The following is a 22,092-nucleotide window of genomic DNA, read 5'->3' as shown; positions in this document are numbered from 1 at the left end:
CTCCAGAGCCAATAGAGAGAGAAAGTCTTCCCCTGGACTTCTAGCCTACTGGACTGTGAGACAATAAACTCCTTTTTGTTAAAGCCATCTACTTGTTGTATTTCTGTTGAAGCAGCACTAGATGGCTAAGACAGCTAGGGTATCACCAAACTATACCATGCCATTTCTGTTAAGATGAGAATTGGGCTGAGGATAATAGGCTACATATGCAGTGCGAATATAGAGGTACTTAGACAACTGGAGCTCCCATAAGCATGCCCAAGCAGAGTCAGAGTGATTAAAAGCTAAGTTACAAGGACTATTTTAAAATGGCAAAGTTTAATTAAGTCACATAAGATTCATTCCCTTGGTGTCCAAACACTGATGCTAGGGATTCAAGTGTCCCACAATTCTTTCTCTCCACCTAGAACTCTTCATGTAGTTGGTGCATGATAAACATTTAATATTGATGATTCTTATGTTCTATGACTCATGAACATATTAAGGAATGGAATTGTGTGAAATTCATGAGGGGGTAATATTAAGGATGCATATTTCTGCAAATAAGGAAGACATACTAATAATTTTTCATGTCAAAATTATTAATGCAATATTTAATGACCAAAAATAATATAAATTATTATAGTGATTATTATGGATTGAATTGTGTTCCCCAAAAATGTGTGTCAACTTGGCTAGGTCATGATTTCCAGTATTGTGTGATTATCCACCATTTTGTCATCTGATGTGATTTTCCTATGTGTTATAAATCCTACCTTTAAGATATTAATGAGGCAGGAGTACAGGTGATTATGTTAATGAGGCAGAACTCAGTCTGCAAGATTAGTTTGTATCTTGAGTCAATCACTTTTGAGATAGAAGAGAAAGAAGTCAGCAGAGAAACAGAAGAACCTCTTGCCACCAAGGAAGCAGCACCGAGAGCAAAGCATGTCCTTTGGACCTGGGGTTCCTGTGCTGAGAAGCTCCTAGACCAGGGGAAGTCTGATGACAAGGACCTTCCCCAAGAACCAAGAGAGAGAGAAAATCTTCTCCTAGAGCTGGCATCCTGAATTTGGACTTCTAGCCTCCTAAGCTGTGAGAGAATAAATTTCTGTTTGTTAAAGCCATCTACTCGTGGCATTTCTGTTTTAGCAGCACTGGATGACTAAGACAGTGATGCTTAAAAGTGAAAATTAATGTCAGCACATCGACTACTATTCTACCCCTTAATAGCTATCACTTAACTACTAGAATAGTGGTAGCCCTAGACTACTATTCTAGCCCTTAATAACTATCACCAGATAATGGGCTTTGTCACAACCAAAGCAGTTTTAAAGATACTCATTTTGTGACAACTTCTGTTGAAATGACTTCATTTCAGCTCCTACAAATGACTGAAGAAGAGTTAAAAATAAGGTTGAAGCCACATAAAGGAGTTTTAGGGAGTGTCACAAAAGTGCCTATTTTGACCAGCTGAAATAGTGCAGTATATGATCTTACTAAGAGAAGTATGTCACTAATACCCTAGATAATGAAATGCAGTGCAGGCTCTATAAACAGTTTATAATTGACAATCAAGTTTCTAAACCGCTTTTCTTCTGATAATAACCAAATATTGTTGGATGGCTTAAATTTTATTTGACAAGAATTACTTATTATAAAGCTAAAGTGAGTTTTTATTATGGATATTATATAATGCATAATTTAAAATTACATTTCTATATGAACTGCAAACTTTTGTATAGAATTACATATGTTGCAAACTGAATATAATAATCCTTTTCAGGAAGGCTAGTCTAATTTAGAAATAATTTTAGTGTAGGATATTTGAATGTAAATAATGTCACGAAATACTTGTAAAACATTCCATTTGTAGGTATTCATTTCTATCCATGCGGGCACCATCAAAGTGTCAGATATGTATATCCTAGTGCATGTGGAAAACTGGATCTAGTGATAAGGCCAACAATATGCTAATGAAGAGGTAGTTATGAAATAGCTGGAATTGTTTGAAAGATAGTTGTGTTTTCTTCTTCATCTACTTAGGTTGCTGATACACATTAAGCGTTGCTTATAACACAGCTTGAAACAGGTACATGCTATCTTTTTTTTACCCAGACAATAAAGTAGCACTTCCTGTACAGTACTTTGTGGACAGGGAATACAAGAAGCCAAGACAGTACTTCATAACATTCTCTGAAATTCTAAACTAAAATAATCCATACAAACAAGTGTATGATAATGACAGCATGTGCATACATGAAGCCTGCAGTAGCATGCAGCATTATACGATGGAAATGTGCTCAGGGGGATCACTAGGAAATTACAACTGTGTAAAGACATGCTAATGTACACCGTTGGCAAAATATTTCCTAATTAGTAACCTAACAGTAGATGGAAATTTTTTCAAGTGCATGCAAAGCCTGAAGAATGAATGCAGAGATTTGTAGTTGATGCATGGCCTTCTCAACACAGAGTAAATATTGAACTGACCTTAATATTGTGAGCATATGGTAATTTTCCAGAAACAAATCTAATCATTATAAATGCAGCACAATACCATTTAAAGTGGTGCTAAAGCAACATGATTTTGGTGTATATTCTTACAATTTCTTACATTCCCTTGTTGTTGGTTTCCAATGAGTCATTTTCAACTCATGGGAACCTCATGTGCGCAGAGTAGAACTGCTCCATAGGGTTTTCATAGCTGTGAGTTTTTAGAAGATCGCCAGACCAGTCGTATGAGGTGCTTCTGGGTGGATTTGAACCACCAACATTTCAGTTAGCAGTAGAGCAACCATTTGCACAATGCAAGGACCTTGTTAATATTTTTACATAACCAAAATTATTCTATTTATATCTTGTATAAGGTTGCCAATCTCGGTATTACCACTCCTTTTAGATTTTCACCATTCACAAACTAAATGTCAATACTTTAATTTTATATTTCCCTGTGGTCTATGGCCCCCACTGCCTGCCAGTTTGTCACTCTGTGGGGCTTGCATGTTGCTGTGATGCTGGAAGCTATGCCACCAGTATTCAGATAACAGCAGAGTCACCCATGGGGGACAGGTTTCAGCTGAGTTTCCAGACTGAGACAGACTAGGAAAAAGGACCCAGCAGCCTACTTCTGAAAAATATTAGCTAGCGAAAACCTTATGAATAGCAGTGGAACATTGTTTGATATAGTGCTGGAAGATGAGTTCCCCAGGTTAGAAGGCACTCAAAAGATGACTGGGGAAGAGTTGCCTCCTCAAAGTAGAGTCGACCTTAATGATGTGGATGGAGTAAAGCTTTCGGGACCTTCATTGGCTCATGTGGCATGACTCAAAACGAGAAGAAACAGCTGCAAACATCCATTAATAATTGGAACCTGGAATGTACGAAGTATGAATCTAGGAAAATTGGAAATCATAAAAAATGAAATGGAATGCATAAACATATCCTAGGCATTAGTGAGCTGAAATGGACTGGTACTGGCCATTTTGAATCAGACAATCATATAGTGTACTATTCTGAGAATGACAACTTGAAGAGGAATGGTGTTGCATTCATTGTCGAAAAGAACATTTCAAGATCTGTCCTGAAGTACAACACTGTCAATGTTAGGATAATACCCATATGCCTACAAGGAAGACAAGTTAATAAGACTAATATTCAAATATACCCACCAACCACTAGGGCCAAAGATGAAGAAGTAGAAGATATTTATCAGCTGCTGCAGTCTAAAATTGATAGAACATGCAATCAAGATGCATTACTAGTTACTGGTGATTGGAATGCTAAAGTTGAAAACAAAGAAGAAGGATTGGTAGTTGGAAAATATGGCCTTGGTGATAGAAACAATGCTGGAGATTGAATGATAGAATTTTGCAAGACAAACTACTTCTTCATTGCAAATACCTTCTTTCATCAACATAAACAGCAAATATTCACATGGACCTTGCCAGATGGAACATACAGAAATCATATTGAATACATCTGTGGAAAGAGACAATGGAAAAGCTCAATATCATCAGTCAAAACAAGGCCAGGGGCTGACTGTGGAAGAGACCATCAATTGCTCATATGCAAGTTCAAGCTGAAACAGAAGAAAATCAGAGCAAGTCCACGAGAGCCAAAATACGACCTTGAGTACAACCTACCTGAATTTAGAGACAACCTCAAGAATAGATTTGACGCATTGAACCCTGGTGCCCGAAGACCGGACAAGTTGTGGAATGACATCAAGGACATCAAACATGAAGAAAGCAAGAGGTCACTGAAAAGACAGGAAAGAAAGAAAAGACCAAGATGGATGTCAGAGGAGACTCTGAAACTTGCTCTCAAAAGTCGAGTAGCTAAAGCAAAACAAAGAGTTGATGAAGTAGAAGAACTGAACAGAAGATTTCAAAGTGTGGCTTGAGAAGACAAAGTAAAGTACTATAATGACACGTGTAAAGAGCTGGAGATGGAAAACCAAAAAGGAAGAACACGCTCGGCGTTTCTCAAGCTGAAAGAACTGAAGAAAAAATTCAAGCCTGGAGTTGCAATAGCAAAGGACTCTATGGGGGAAATGTTAAACGATGCAGGAAGCATCAAAGGAAGATGGAAGGAATACACAGAACCATTATACCAAAAAGAATCAGTCGATGTGCAACCATTTCAAGAGGTAGCGTATGATCAGGAACCAATGGTACTGAAGGAAGAAGTCCAAGCTGCTCTGAAGACATAGGCAAAAAGCGAGGCTCCAGGAATTGATGAAATATCAATTGAGATGTTTCAACAAGCAGGTGCAGTGCTGGAGGTGCTCACGTCTATGCCAAGAAATATGGAAGACAGCTTCTTGGCCAACTGACTGGAAGAGATCCATATTTATGACTGTTCCCAAGAAAGGTGATCCAACTGAATGTGGAAATTATAGAACAATATTATTAATATCACACGCAAGCAAAATTTTGCTGAAGATCACTCAAATCAGCTGCAGCAGTATATTGACAGGGAACTGCCAGAAATTCAGTCTGGTGTCAGAAGAGGATGTGGAACCAGGGATATCATTGCTGATGTCAGATGGATCCTGGCTAAAAGTAGAGAATACCAGAAGGATGTTTATCTGTGTTTTATTGACTATGCAAAGGCATTCGACTGTGTGGATCATAGCAAACTATAGATAACATTGCAAAAAATGGGAATTCCAGAACACTTAATTGTGCTCATGAGGAACCTTTACATATATCAAGAGGTGGTTGTTTGGACAGAACAAGAGGATACTGATTGGTTTAAAGTCAGGAAAGGTGTGTGTCAGGGTTGTATTCTTTCACCATACCTATTCGGTCTGTATGCTGAGCAAATAATATGAGAAGCTGAACTATATGAAGAAGAACAGGGCATCAGGATTGGAGGAAGATTCATTAACAACCTGAGTTATGCAGATGACACAACCATGCTTGCTGAAAGTGAAGAGGACTTGAAGCACTTACTAATGAAGATCAAAGACCACACCCTTCTGGATGGATTGCACCTCAACATAAAGAAATCAAAAATCCTCACAACTGGACCAATGAACAACATCATGATAACAGAGAAAAGACTGAAGTTGTCAAGGATTTCATTTTACTTGGATCCATAATCAACAGCCATGGAAGCAGCAGTCAAGAAATCAAAAGACACATTGCATTGGGCAAATCTGCTGCAAAGGACGCCTTTAAAGCATTGAAGAGCAAAGATGTCACCCTGAAGACTAAGGTGTGCCTGACCCACCCATGCCTGACCCAAGCCATGGTATTTTCAATCACATCATATGCATGTGAAAGCTGGACAATGAACAAAGAAAACCAAAGAAGAGTTGATGCCTTTGAATTGAGGTGTTGGTGAAGAATATTGAATATACCATGGACTGCCCAAAGAACGAACAAATCTGTCTTGGAAGAAGTGTGGCCAGAATGCTCCTTAGAGGCAAGGATGGCGAGACTGGTTCTTACATACTTTGGACATGTTGTCAGGAGGGATCAGTCCCTGGAGAAGGACATCATGCTTGGCAGAGTACAGGATCAGCGGAAAAGAGGAAGAATCTCAACGAGGTGGATTGACACAGTGGCTGCAAAAATGAGCTCAAGCATAACGATTGTAAGGATTGCTCAGGACTGGGCAGTGTTTCGTTCTGTTGAGCATAGGATCTCTATGAGTCAGAACTGACTCGATGGCAGCTAACAACGACAACTACTAAAGGTATTTCAGAGCATAGAAAAGGATGGAATATGCCGAAACTCATTCTATGAAGCCGGCATCTCCCTGATGCCAAAACCAGGTAAAGACTCCACAAAAAAAGAAAATTTCAGACCTATATCCCTTAGGAACTTAGATGCAAAAGTCCTCAACAAAATTCTAGCCAAAAGAATTCAATGACATATCAAAGAAATAATTCACCATGACCAAGTGAGATTCATACTAGGTGTACAGGGATGGTTCAACATTAGAACAATCAATGTAATCCATTCTATAAATAAAACAAAAGACAAGAACTACATGATTTTATCACGTGATGCAGAAAAGGCATTTGACAAAGTTCAACATGCATTCATGATAAAAACTTTCAGCAAAATAGGAACAGAAGGAAAATTCCTCAACCTAATAAAGGGCATTTATACAAAACCAATAGCCAACATCGTCCTAAATGGAGAGAGTCTGAAAGCATTTCCCTTGAGATTGGGAACCAGACAAGGATGTCGTTTATCACCACTCTTATTCAACATCTTGTTGGAGGTCCTAGCCAAAGCAATTAGGCTAGATAAAGTAATAAAGGGCATCCAGATTGGCAAGGAGGAAGTAAAAGTATCTCTATTTGCAGATGACACGATCTTACAAACAGAAAACCCTAAGGAATCTTCATAAAAACTACTGAATCTAATATAAGACCTCACCAGAGTATCAGGATACAAGAAAAAACATACAAAAATCAGTTGGATTCCTCTGCGCCAACAAAAAGAACATCGAGGAGAAAACCACCAAATCAATAACATTTACAGTAGCCCTCAGGAAGATAAAATGCTTAGGAATAAATCTTACCAGAGACGTAAAAGATCTATACAAAGAAAACTACAAGACACTACTGCAAGAGACCTACGTAAGTGGAAAAACGTACCTTGCTCATGGATTGGAAGACTTAATATTATAAAAATGTCTATTCTACCAAAAGCTATATATAGATACAATGGAATTCCGATCCAAATTCCAAGGACATTTTTTAATCAGACGGAGAAACAAATCACTAACTTCATATGGAAGGAAAAGAGGCCCCAGATAAGTAAAGCATTACTGAAAAAGAAGGACAAAGTGGGAGCCCTCAGTCTACCTGATTTTATTAGCTATTATTCCACTGCAGTAGTCAAAACAGCCTGATATTGGTACAAAAACAGATACATAGACCAATGAAACAGAATTGAGAATCCAGATATAAATCCGTCCACATATGAACAGCTGGTATTTGACAAAGGCCCAAAGTCACTTAAATGGGGAAAAGACAGTCTCTTTAACAAATAGTGCTGGCATAACTAGATATCCATCTGCCAAAGAAATGAAACAAGACCCATACCTCACACCGTGCACAAAAACTAACTCAAAATGGATCAAAGACCTAAATATAAAATCTAAAATTATAAAGATCACGGAAGAAAAAATAGGGACAATGTTAGGAGCCTTAATACATGGCATAAACAGTATATGAAACATTATAAAGAATGTAGAAGAGAAACTAGATAACTGGGAGCTCCTAAAAATCAAACACCTATGCTCATACAAAGACTTCACCAAAAGAGTAAAAAGATTACCTACAGACTGGGAAAAAGTTTTTAGCTATGACATTTCCAGTCAGCATCTGATCCTTAAAATCTACAAGATACTGCAAAAACTCAACTACAAAAAAGACAAATAACCCAATTAAAAAATTGGGCAAAGGATATGAATAGGCACTTCACTAAAGAAGACATTCAGGTAGCTAACAGATACATGAGGAAATGCTCACAATCATTAGCCATTAGAGAAATGCAAATCAAAACTACAATGAGTTTCCATCTGAGTCCAACAAGGCTGGCGTTAATCCAAAAAGCAGAAAATAATAAATGTTGGAGGTTGTGGAGAGACTGGAACACTTACACATTGCTGGTGGGAAAGTGAAATGGTACAACCACTTTGGAAATCAATTTGGTGCTTCCTTAAAAAATTAGAAATATAATTACCATAGGATCCCATTTCTTGGAATATATCCTAGAGAATTAAGAGCCTTTACAGAAACAGATATATGCCCACCCATGTTCATTGCACCACTGTTTAAAATGCCAAAAAGATGGAAGCAACCAAGGTGCCCATCAATGGATGAATGGATAAATAAATTTTGATATATTCACACAATGGAATACTATACATTGATAAAAAAACAATGATGAATCCGTGAAACATTTCATAACATGGAGGAATCTGGAAGGGATTATGCTGAGTGAAATTATTCAGTTGCAAAAGGACAAATATTGTATGAGACCATTATTATAATAACTGGAGAAATAGTTTAAATAGAGAAGAAAATATTCTTTGATGGTTATGAGAGATGGGAAGAAAGGAGAGAGGGAGGGAGAGGGGTTTTCACTAATCAGATAGTAGATAAGAATTATTTTAGGTGAAGGGAAAGACAACACACAATACAGGCGAGGTCAGCACAACAGGGATAAAGTAAAAGCAAGGAAGTTTCCTAAATAAACTGAACGCTTCGAATGCCAGTGTAGCAGGGGCAAGGATTTGGGGACCATGGTTTCAGGGGATATCTAAGTCAACTGGCATAATAAAATCTATTAAGAAAACATTCTGGATCCCAATTTGGAGGGTGGCATCTGGGATATTAAATGCTAGCAAGTGGCCATCTAAGATGCATCAATGGGTCACAGCCTACCTGGAGCAAAGGAGAATGAAGAATACCAAAGACACAAGGCAATTATGAGCTCAGGAGACAGAAAGGGCCACCTAAACCAGAGACTACATCAGCCTGAGACCAGAAGTACTAGATGGTGCCCAGCTACAACTGATGACTGCCCTGACAGGGAATACAACAGAGAACCCCTGAGAGAGCAGGAGAGCAGTGGGATGCAGACCTCAAATTCTTATAAAAAGACCAGACTTAATGATCTGATTGAGACTAGAAGGACTCTGGAGATCATTGTCCCCAGACCTTCTCTTAACCCAAGACAGGAACCATTCTCAAAGCCAGCTCTTCAGACAGGGATTGGACTGGACTATGGGATAGAAAATGATACTGGTGAAGAATGAGCTTCTTCGATCAAGTAGACTCATGAGACTATGTTGGCATCTTCTGTCTGGAGGGGAGATGGGAGAGCAGAGGGGGTCAGAAGCTGGTGGAATAGAAAGGAAAATAGAGAGTAGGAAGAATAAGTGTGCTGTCTCATTGGGGGGAGAGGAATTAGGAGTATATAGCAAGGTGTATATCAATTTTTGGATAAGAGACTGACTTGATTTGTAAACTTTCACTTAAAGCACAATAAAGATGAAAAAAAAATACACAGAAAATAAATAAATATGTCTCAGTCTCCTTTCTAATTTCCCAGTCTCCATTTTACTATCTCTAATTTGTGACTGTAGGATGCCATTTTTAGTATAAAATATATTTATGTTATTCCTCTTCACAAAGTAAATAGTTTCTTTTTGCTTACCATACAAGATCACTGATAATGACAAAACTGCTTACTTGTCTGGCTTCAACTTTGTTACTTCTTGGCACATATTTCTTGCTCTAGCAATACTTAACTAGTGAAAATATACACTATATAAAACTTTCTGATGTTGGAAAATGGTCTCCTTTCTGCCTTATACTCTCTGTTGTCTCTTGTTCCCCTGGCAAAAGTGTATGCATCCTTTTAGCTTTGGCTAAAATAATGTTTACTCTCTTAATAATTTTTCCCTTGAATCAATCAGGTTACATTTTTTCTACTGTTCTCCATACATGTCTCTATTTTTTGAACTATCTTATTATTTGTATACTTCCAGTCTTATCGCAGCATCCATTCACTTTATTTCCCACTTAAAGCAAAGGTCAGAAAAATAATTTTAAACTACTCCCAAATTTTATACATTTTAAGGGCACTTAAAGAGATACTATATAATCCATATTCTAAAAACCCTATAGGAGGGAATTTGTGGCCCTTTTTGCTTGAATTGCTAAATCCTGAAACAATAAACTTACGCCACATGATGGGTATCATATGTAAACCTATTAGCTCCTTGAAAAATATGTGGATAGAAGAGACAAACTGAAGACGAAGAAAATGTGTTCTTGGAATAAAACTTAAATGTCTACTTTAATGGCCTTTTTTCAGGCAGAAGACACTTCCATCTAAAGTTGAAAATCTCTGACACTTCCTATTTCAAGTTTTATTCTTTTAATGAAAAAGAAAAAAGAGAACAGTAAAAAGAAAACATTTGTTCTCTGTTCATCCCTTTCCCTAAATTATTGTGCCCTTCCAACCACCGACTCCAATGCTTTGAGTGCCTAAAGAAGGGGATGATTGTGATAAGAACTACCACCTCACAGGAAAGTTTGGTCTTGGTTCGATATTGTTGTTGGGTGCTGTTGAGTTGTTTCCGACTAATAGTGACCCTAAGTACAACAGAATGAAACACTGCCCAGTCCTGCACCATCCTCATAATCCTTGTTATACTTGAGCCCATTGTAGCAGTCACTGTGTCAATCCATCTTGTTGAGGGGCTTCCTCTTTTTCACTGATCCTCTGCTTTACCAAGCTTGATGTCCTTCTCCAGGGGCTGGTCCCTCCTGATAACCTGTCCAAAGTATGTGAGACATAGTCTTGCCACCCTTGCTTCTAAGGTGCATTCTATTTGTACTGCTTCCAAGACAGACTTGTTCATTCTTTTGGCAGTCCATGGTGTATATTCAATATTTTTGCCAACACCACAATTCAAAAGCGTCAATTCTTCTTCATTCTTCCTTATTCATCGTATAGCTTTCACATGCATATGAAGCAATTGAAAACACCATGGCTTGGGTCAGGCACACCTTAGTCTTCAAGGTGACATCTTCGCTTATTAACACTTTAAAGAAGTCTTTTGCAGAAGATTTGCCCAATGTAACGCATCTTTTGTATTGCATCCATGAGTATTGATTGTGGACCCAAGTAAATAAATCCTTGACAACTTCAATCTTTTCTCCATTTATCATGATTTTTTTGGTCCATCTGTGAGCATTTTTGTATTCTTTAAGTTGATGTGTAATCTATACTGAAGACTGTGGCCTTTGATCATCATCAGTGCTTCAAGTCCTCTTCACTTTCGGCAAGCAAGGTTGTGTCATCTGCATAATGCAGATTGTTAATGAGTCTTCCTCCAATCTTGATGCCCCATTCTTCTTCATATAGTCCAACATCTTGGATAATTTGCTCAGCATTCAGATTGTATAGGTATGGTGAAAGGATACAACCCTGACTCACACCTTTCCTGACTTTAAGCCATGTAGTATCCCCTTGTTCTTCAAATGACTGCCTCTTGCTCCATGAACAGGTTCCTCATTAGCACAATTGAATGTTCTAGAATTCTCATTCTTCTCAATGTTATCCATAATTTGTTATGATTCACACAGTTGAATGCTTTTGCAGAATCCATAAAACACAGGTAAACATCCTTCTGGTATTCTCTGCTTTCAGCCAGGATCCATCTCACATCAGCTAGGATATCCCTGGTTCCCCATCCTCTTCTTAATTCAGGTTGAATTTCTGGCAGTTCCCTGTCAATATACTAATACACTGCTGCAGCTGATTTTGAATGATCTTCAGCAAAATTTTACTTCTGTGTGATATTAATGATCTAGTTAGATATTTTTTGCATTTCGTTGGATCACCTCTCCTGGGAATAGGCATAAATATGGATCTCTTCCAGTCATTTGGCCAGGTAGCTATCTTCCAAATTTCTTGGCATAGATGAGTGAGCACTTCCAGCACTGCATCCATTTGTTGAAACATCTCAATTGGTATTCCATCAATTCCTGGAGCCTTGTTTTTCACCAGTGCTTTCAATGCAGCTTGGACCTCTTTAATCAGTACTATCAGTTTGTGATCATATGCTACCTCCCGAAACGTTTGAGCGTTGACGAATTCTTTTTGGTATAGTTACTCTATGTATTCCTTCCATCTTCTTTTGATACTTTCTGTGTCACTTAATATCTCCCCCTGTAGAATCCTTCAATATTGCAACTTGAGGCTTGAAGTTTTTCTTCAGCTCTTTCATCTTGAGAAATACCAAGGCACTTTTAGTATTCTATTTCTAAGTCTTTGCACATCTTCTGTGTTCCTGATGCTGGAAGCAATGCCACTGATATTCAAATACCATCAGGGTCATTGTCTTAGTCATTTAGAGCTGCTATAACAGAAATACCACAAGTGGATGGCTTTAACAAAGAAAAATTTATTTCCTCATAGTAAAGTAAGCTAAAAGTTCAAATTCAGGGTGTCAGCTCCAGAGGAAGGTTTTCTCTGTCTCCTCTGGAGGAAGGTCCTTGTCCTCAATCTTCCCCCTGTTTGAGGGACTTCTCAGGTGCAGGGACCTTGGATCCAAAGGATGTGCTCTGCTCCTCGTGCTTCTTTCTTGGTGGCATGAGGTCTCCAACCCTCTGCTTGCTTCCTTTTCCTTTTATCTTTTGTAAGATAAAAGGTGGTACAAGCCAGACCCCAGGGAAATTCTCTTTACATTGGATCAGGGATGTGACCTGGTACGGGTATTACAATGCCACCCTAATCCTCTTTAACATAAAATTACAATCACAAAATGGAGGACAACCACAGGATACTGGGAATCATGGCCTGACCAAGTTGATACACACATTTTTGGGGGGAACATAATTCAATCTATGGCAGTCACCCATGGTGGACAGGTTTCAACTGAGCTTCCAGATTAAGACAGACTAGGAAGAAGGACCCAGCAGTTTACTTTTGAAAAAAATTAGCCAGTGAAAATCTTATGAATAGTGTCTGGATATTCCATTCATTAAGCCCAGTTTACCTGTTAGTGGCCCTCTTTAGGGATATGGAAGTAAAACAGGAAGGATGAATGCAGTGTATTCAATTTGCCATATATGGTACTGAGAACTCGCATGGTGAAGGTCTGATTATTTAGTAATTGTTATGCAATGGAGTTACCTAATACATTGGTTGACAGAACACATCTCTCTTAATAATCTTAATCAGTGCTGTTCCCTATGGTTTCTCAAATAGACATGAAATCTTCTTGAGTACCACACTTGCTATTTAAATTCAGGTCTGGTCTTTAAGTACTATCCTTTCCCAGGCTTTCAGACAAGATATTGCCCTGAAGTGTACTCATTTTGAAAATCATAAACATTCTCTAGTTTCTTTTAGCCTGTCCACATCTAACCCATTATTTTCTTCCTGAGGAGAGGAGTCAAAGATCATTCAATGATGCCTGCTCCCACTACAAGAACTACTAGTATTAGTTCTTTCATGCTAAGTAAAAATACAATTTAGGTGAAAAGGTAATAAAGAAAATTTTAGAATTATTTTTATCAACAGTACAAAGCCCAAGGACAATAATATTTCCCTAAATTTACTCTGAAATGTATATGGGTATATACTGCTTTTGTGAATGGTGAAAATACATATAACAAAACATATTTCAAGTCAATAATTTCTACATGTCCAATTCAGTGACACTGATTATATTCTGAAAGTTGTGCATCAATTATCACTATCCTTTTCCAAATCATTCCACCACATAAACTTAATGAGACCTAAGCATAAACTCTCCCTTTCCTCCACACTCCCATCCCTGGTAACAATTAATAATATTTGGCTTCTATATATTTGCTGATTTTCTTTAAATGGGATCATGTAATATTTGTCCTTTTTTCATCAACTTATTTCATTCAGCATGATGTTTTAAGGTTCATCCATGTTGTAGCATGCATCAGGACTTCATTTTTCTTTATGGAAGAATAATATTCCATTGTGTGCATATACCACATCTTGTTTATCCATTCTTCTGCTGATGGACATTTTGGTGGTTTCCACTATCTGGGTATTGTGAAAGTGCTGCAATGAAAATTGTTGTACAGGTTTCTGTTTTCACTCCTGCTTTCACTTCTTCTGGGTATATCTGTAGGTTTGGGATTGTTAAGTTATTTGATAAATCTATGTTCAACTTTTGGAGGAACCCAACAAGCTGTTTTTAACAGTGGCTGTAACATTTTACATTTCCAGCAGCAGTGAATGAGGGTGAGTATATTAATTTTGAACAAAATTTCCCAGGAAGAGTGACCACACATATGTAAGAGTATGGTACAATTGGCTTACCTTCATCCATTTTAGGAGGTAGCACATGATTAAGAATCAGTGGTATTGAAGGAAGAAGTCCAAGCTGCAAAAAAGGCATTGGTGAAAAACAAGGATCCAGGAATCCACAGAATACCAATTGAGATGTTTCACAGATGAAAGCAATTCTGGAAGCATTCATTCATCTATTCCAAGAAATTTGGAAGAAAGCTGTCTGGGCAATCAGCTCAAGGAAATCCATATTTGTGCCCATTCCAAAGAAAGGTGATCCAACAGAATGAGGAAATTATAGAACACAATCATTAATATTACAGGCAAGTAAAATTTTGCTGTATATAATTCACAAATGGTTGCAGTAGGACATCGTCTGGGAACTGCCAGAAATTCAAGCCAGATTCAGAAGAGGATGTGGAATGAGGGATATCACTGCTGATGTGAGATGGATCTTGGCTGAAAGCAGAGAATACCAGAAAGGTGCTTACCTGTGTTTTATTGACTATGCAAAGGCATTCGACTGTGTGAATCATTACAAATTATGGATAACATCATGAAAAATGGGAATTCCAGAACAATTAAGTGTGTTCTGGTAGAATATGCACATAGACCAAGAGGCAGTTGTTGGAACAGAAAAAGAGGAAGAACCATGATTAAAAATGAGGAAAGGTGTATCCTTCCACCATACTTATTCAACCTTTATGCTGAGCAAATAATTCAAGAAGCTGGACTGTATGAGGAAGAATGCAGCATCAGGATTGGAGGAAGACCAATTAACAACCTGCAATATGCAGATAACACAGCCTTGCTTGCTGAAATGAAGAGGACTTGAAGCACTTACTGATGAAGATTGAGAGCTACAGCCTTCAGTATGAATTACACCTCAAAATAAAGTAAACAAAAATCCTCACAACTGGACCAATAAACAATATCATGATAAACAGAGAAAAGCTCGTAGTTGTGAAAGATTTCATTTTGCTTGGATCCACAATCAATGCCCATGTAAGCAGCAGTCAAGAAATCAAATGATCTATTGCATTGGACAAATATGGTGCAAAAGACCTCTTTAAAGTGTTAAAAAACAAAAAGGACGAAAGTGCACCTGACCTAAACCATGATATTTTCAATGGCCTCATATGCCTATGAAAGCTGGACAATGAATAAGGAAAATGAAAGAAGAATTTATACCTTTGAATTATGGTTTGGACAAAGAATATAACATGGACTGTCAGAAGAATGAACAAATCTGTCTTGGAAGAAGTACAGCCAGAATGCTCCTTGGAAGTGAGTACGGTGAGACTTTGTCTCATGTGCTTTGGATGTGTTACCTGGAAGGGCCAATCCCTAGAGAAAAACATCATGCTTGGTGAAATAGAGGGTCAGTGAAAAAGAGGGAGACCCTCATGGAGATGGATTGACACAGTGGTTACAGTAATGGGCTCAAACATAGCAACAATTTTGAGGATGGCATAGGACCAGGCAGTGTTTCGTTCTTTTGTGCACGGGGTCACTGTGAAGTGGACCAACTGAACAGTATCTAACAACAACAGCATGACTTTTGACAGTTTTAACATAAAATAATGGTACTATATATAAATGGAGCCCTAGTGGCCCGGTGATTAAAAGCTTGGCTGCTAACCAAATGGTCAGTTGTTCAAATTCACCATCAACTCCTTAGAAACCCTATGTGGCAGTTCTACTCTGTCCTACAAGGCCAATATGAATCGGAGAAGGCAATGAGTTTTATAAATAAATAATTTTTCCTGCTATAGTAGAATTATAATTAATATTGATTTTTATGGGCTTCTAAAAATATGTATCTATAACTTATATTTACCTGTTGTTGTCAAGTGGATTCTGACTCATAGCGAGCCTATAGGACAGAGAACAGCCCCATAAGGTTTCCAAGGAGTGACTGGTGGATTTGAGCTGCCGACACTTTCCATAGCAGCAAAGCTCTTAACCACGGAGCCACAAGGGAGACCTATATTTAGACAACGTAATTAAAAGAAATCTTTAGCATACACCAAAAAAAAAAAGGTTGTCGAGTCGATTCCGAAATACAGTCACCATTAGGACAGATTAGAACTGCCCCATAGGGTTTCTAAGAAGTGGCCGGTGGATTCAAACTGCTGACCTTTTGGTTAGCAGCCGAGGGCTTAACCGACATGCCACCAGGGCTCCACATTGCATATATTATATATTAAAATTAAAAGTTTTGCACTGGCCAGAAGATATGTTTGGCATATCTTGAAGAAGCAGAAACATCATTGTGAATATCCATCAGGTAAAGCAATTTTTTATCCTATTAGGAGGTCTATCAAAGACATGAAAAGACAGCAAAAATCATTCTGGGTTGAGAGAGAAAATGTGCATAGTGTTACTAACTGCTTTGAAAGGAAGCCATAAGATCAGAGTAAAAATCCAGTTAGAATGTGGAATAATGGAATTTTATTTCTTAAGGCAAAACTCAGAGATGCTTAACAAAATTGGAAAATGCCAGACTGGCAGCGAACAAGACAGACATATTGTCTATGTTAAAAAGAGTGTCTCACAGTGGTAGACACAGTCGTTTGACTAAATTTGCTTAAAATATGACGCATGGAATCCATACATTATCCTATGTTACTCATTGTAAATGCTATAGTTGGAAATTTTTGATCAACAACAATTTTAAAGAATGTTCTTTATAGTAAAATAAAAACTCATCTTTCTGTTTTTGATAAATAATATTGCACTTACAGTTAGTTTAGATAACATTGTAATTGAGTCCAACTCATTTTTTATTGTTGTAAAAATATATATAACGTAACTCTTGCCAGTTCAACGTTTTTAGATGTACGATTCAGGAATATCAATTACATTCATCATGCTGTGCAACCATCACTCACAATCATTGCCAAATTTCCCATCACCATGAACACATACTCACTGCTTCCTAAACAATGGCCCATTTTTAATGTTTTACTGGTAGCTTTCAAGTCCAATCACTCCTCTTCTGTCCTACACATAGGTAAGCTCATAAGACAGCCTGGGTGTTTCCTACTTTGGTACCAGTGAGAAGTCCAAACCACTCAAGCCCCTCCCCATGCAGGAGAACTTGTGCCAGCCCTACCCTCCATTCATAGTAAAGCTCCTCTCTGATCTCTCAAACCATTTTCAGACTTGCTTGGGAGCCTGCCCTCCTCTCCTCACAAAAGCCTCATGATATGAGTGGTAAATCTCTTCATACCGTCTTGCTCTATGCACGCCATCATTAGTCTTGGCTTTTAGACCAAATTTTGGGTAAGTAGTGTACTATACAACTTACACAGTCTGACCATGCACATCTTAATGCAGTAACATGTGAAAAATACTTGATATAAATGCATACTATAAAAGTTACAGAATGTAGAAAATATCATATTGTAATTTAGCTCACACCTGTTAACCTAATAAAACATTTTAGCTTAGTCTTATATGATTAAATTAGTATCTCCCTAGATGAAATAGATAAAAGCACTACTCTCCCAGTTTAGTTTTATTTTCAGTATTTTTATATAGGTCTTCTAAAAGGAATGAAAATTTAATGTTTAAATGAAATCGTTAGGAAAGCCTGCAGTCCTAATGATTTGTAGAAGATAAATTATGGATGCATCATGAAGACACAAAATCTGCATAATACCAATGAGTGCATTTTGCCAGAGAAAAATGTAATCACTAATGTTTGTACCGAGGTTATCCTATTCAATTTTAACTTTGAAAAATATTTACATTTATAGAGTCAATAAATTGTGATACAAAAGAAAGTACTATATACATATTGTTTTTTTCCTTCCTGAAGTTAATTCAGTGTTTCTATCTGTATACCAAAACCAAGCCCAGTGCCATCGAGTCAATTCCGACTTATAGCGACCCCATCTGTATAGGTATGTATATACTCAGAGATGACTGAGGTTAGAATCAATATAATGATTTTTTTTTTTATTAGTTGCTACATTTAAATGTCGATTCTATAACACAGGAATTTGAATTCTTTACACACACACACACACATAATCACACACGGCATATATATATATGTATATGTATGTATCAACAGTTCGAATCCACCAGCCGCTCCTTGGAAACTGTATGGGGCAATTCTACTCTGTCGTATAGGGTTGCTATGAGTCTGAATAGACTTGATAGCAACGGTTTTTTTTTTTGGGGGGGGTGGTTTGTGTGTGTAACATACATGTGTTTATGACATTTTATGTGTACAACATAAAAGTGTGCCCTATACATGAGTGTACAACATATTACACACACATATATATAAAATACGAAATTCAAAATGCTTTTATATGTACATGTATGATATGTATTTATCTTTAGAGTATACTGCTTCATTTTTTCAGAATAGTATTATTCATTATTAATTTGTCACCACTGAGAGAGATTCTTGAAGAAAATGTAAATGTATGTTTGTGTGTGTGTGCGTGTGTGTATGACCACTGCTTGGCCGCTCTTAAAACTAAGAATGATTGACTGCTGAAGTTATTTTTTTCTTTCAATTAAGAATATCTTTAGCAAGAAAATTAAACATTTTTAAAGGATCAATGATAATATAAAATGCTTTCTGAAATACATGAACTCCTTATACGTTTCGTTCCTGTTAGTGAAATCTAAAAATATGAATACTGAGTGTACAGAGCGGCAGCAATGAATCAAACCTATTACTGAGACTTTAAGCCACTCCAGCTGCATGTGAAGGAGGTGTGAAAAAACGAAAGTTCAATAATCTAAAAAAAATAGTGCCTTTCCGCACTTTGTGGGCTGGTGGTGATTGCTGAGCACACGGAGTAGTATTCACTCAGCGGGTGAGTTCTGCAGCAGCAGTCTGATCTACATCAGAATCTAATCCAAAATTAAAACTCAAGATGGGGTTTCATTGCACCTAAGCCAATAATTTTCTGAACTAGATTCTCTAGCTAAGCTCCCCTAAATCTCTGATCGACTTAAGATTTTAAAGCATTTCAAATATATGTCTTTAGGTCATTCCTTTTACAACAGAGGTGTCATTTTAAAACATCCTCTCCTGGGTGCTTGCTTTATCCACGTGCACAATTGTAGCTGCTCTTTTATATAAGGAGAAATATTAAAACAGTGTTGAAAAATGTCTCCAGGATTTCGGGTTTCTTGTTACATGTAGAAGACACTCAGTTTACAGATTATGACTCCACAGATTTTCAGTCTTTCAAGTGGGTGCTAAAAATGATAATGGCTGTGACATACTTTAATTTTTAAACTCTCTGAATTCTCTTTTATTAATAATACAACCGTGATTAAATGCCTGTTTTCATTCTTTCATATGTTTTTGTTATCCAAACCAAATGATAAGCTCAAAACATGTTGATGCTTTATTGAAATCATCTTTGATGAAAATCATAATTTGCTATACTGCAAAGAGGCTATTTATAATTGCATATCTACTGAGTACATGATAAAATTAAGTCTGAGCTCAGTCCTTTGTACTTAATACTCCATGTAATACAGCTTTGCTTCAGCAAGGTAACGTGAAATGTCCTTGCTGACGAATAAAATTTTCTTAACTTATAACTAAGTTGGAAACCCTGGTGACATAGTGGTTAAGAGCTATGACTGCTAACCAAAAGGTCAGCAGTTCAAATCCACTAGGCGCTCCTTGGAAGCTCCATGGGGCAGTTCTACCCTGTCCTATAGGGTCTCTGTGAGTCGGAAGTGACTTGATGGCAATGGGGTTTTGGTTTTTTTTATAACTACTTTACTGAATGAAAGGAAGAAGTTATATAGCAAGAAAAATGGGTAATAACTACATAAGTGACCACTATTAACAATAATTGTCAATACATTTTCAAAATCACAATGCCAATATTCATTATACACCAATCAATAGTTCCTTGCTACTTGGCTACTTATTCATTCCCAAATTCACCAAAGTTTCATCCAATGAAACAATAAAATGCATTTATTATATACAGAGGCAACACATCGGAAATCCTTTTTTTTTTTTTTAATTTTTCCATGGATAAAAGAAACTATATGATGGAGAGGAAGCATGAAAAAGGGGGAAGAACTTTGGATTTTAGCATCAGGAAACCTTGAATTTTAGTATCTCATCTATTTTCTACTTGCAGAGCAATTTATTGATTCTAATCCTACAGAGGGATTAATAAATAATACATTCCTTAAGTGCTTGAATGAGACTTAAGAAGATAATGTATGCACAGCATCTGACACAAGACATACAGAAAATGTAATTTCTAATGTAATTATATATTAATTTCATGACAGAATTTGGACAATAGTAAATCATATAAGATTTGGAAGCATAGTATGTTCCATGAATAAGAAAATTTTTTATTAGAAAATCAATGTTTGGGGTCAAAGAATTCTTCTACATAGACTAGCTTCAAGCCAGAGTATTGGGGTCATCCATATATGAGGTTAACAATTTTCTTTAAATATCCAGGAGGAAACATATATATATATTTGACTATAAGAATGAAGTATTTAGAAATAAATTTAACAGAGATACAAGACTTATACACTAAAAATTATATATGTATTACATACCTATTTAATCTATGTAAATAAAAAAAAACAAAGATGCATTTTATTACAATTTAATACACTGCACACAACAACAAACTCTCTTTGATGCTCTTTCTTCTTGAATCTCAGAAGATATCTCTCTGCTCTAAACCAAACCAGCGACGCTGTAGGACAGAGTAGAACTGCCCTGTAGGGTCTCCAGGCTGTAAATCGTTATGGAGGCAGACTGCCACGTCTTTCTCCCATGGCTACAGACCTTTGGGTTAGCAGCCCAGCACTTAATCACTGCACGACTAGGGCTCCACTATGGAACAAAAGTCTCAAACTGTGAGGAGGGCAATAAGCATTGTTGGCCTTAGGGGAACAGTGAAAACTCATTGCAGCTTAAAGAGAAGGGGGAAAATAAGCTACTATCAGGAAATAGGAAAGGATTATGAGTTAAGGCCCTGACAAATGGAGAGTGGCTAAAAACTGAGGACACACCTTCAACACTCAAGGATATGATGAGGCTAAGACTAACACTTAGTCAGAAAAATTGAGTCTACACTTTTTACCTCAACTACTTTCAAGTTAACAAACTTCAAATTATAAATTAACCCATTGCCATCAGGTCGATTATAACTCATAGCAACCCAATAGGCAGAGGAGAACTGCTCCATAGGGTTTTCAAATTATAAGTACCCAGAAAATAATGCTGTGAGAGAAACAGGAGCATAACAACAGTGGGCAAATAACAAAGAAACAACATAAAGGGAACAAATAAAACTGAATTGAACAGGTATTACTATGCTGTTGTTGTTAGGTGCCATGGTATCCATTCCTATGCATAGTGACCCTATGTACAGCACAATGAAACACTGCCTGGTCCTGTGTCATCCTCACAATCATCACTATGTTTGAGTCCATTGTTGCAGCCACTATATCAACCCACCTCATTGAGGGACTTCCTCTTTTTTGCTGACCTTCTACTTTACCAAGCATGATGTCCTTCTACAGGGACTAGTCCCTCCTGATAACATGTCCAAATTATGTGAGACACAGTTTGGCCATCCTTGCTTCTAATGAGCATTTGGGCCGTACTTCTTCCAAGACAGGTTTGTTCATTTTTCTGGCAATCCATGGTATGTTCAATATTCCTCCCCAATGCCATAATTCAAAGGCATCAATTCTTCTTTGGTCTTCCTTATTCATTGTCCAGCATTCACATGCATATGAGGCGATGGAAAATGCC

Source organism: Elephas maximus, chromosome 14, assembly GCF_024166365.1.
Source record: "Elephas maximus indicus isolate mEleMax1 chromosome 14, mEleMax1 primary haplotype, whole genome shotgun sequence".
Classification (NCBI taxonomy): Eukaryota; Metazoa; Chordata; class Mammalia; order Proboscidea; family Elephantidae; genus Elephas; species Elephas maximus.
This window is presented reverse-complemented; position numbering follows the sequence as displayed.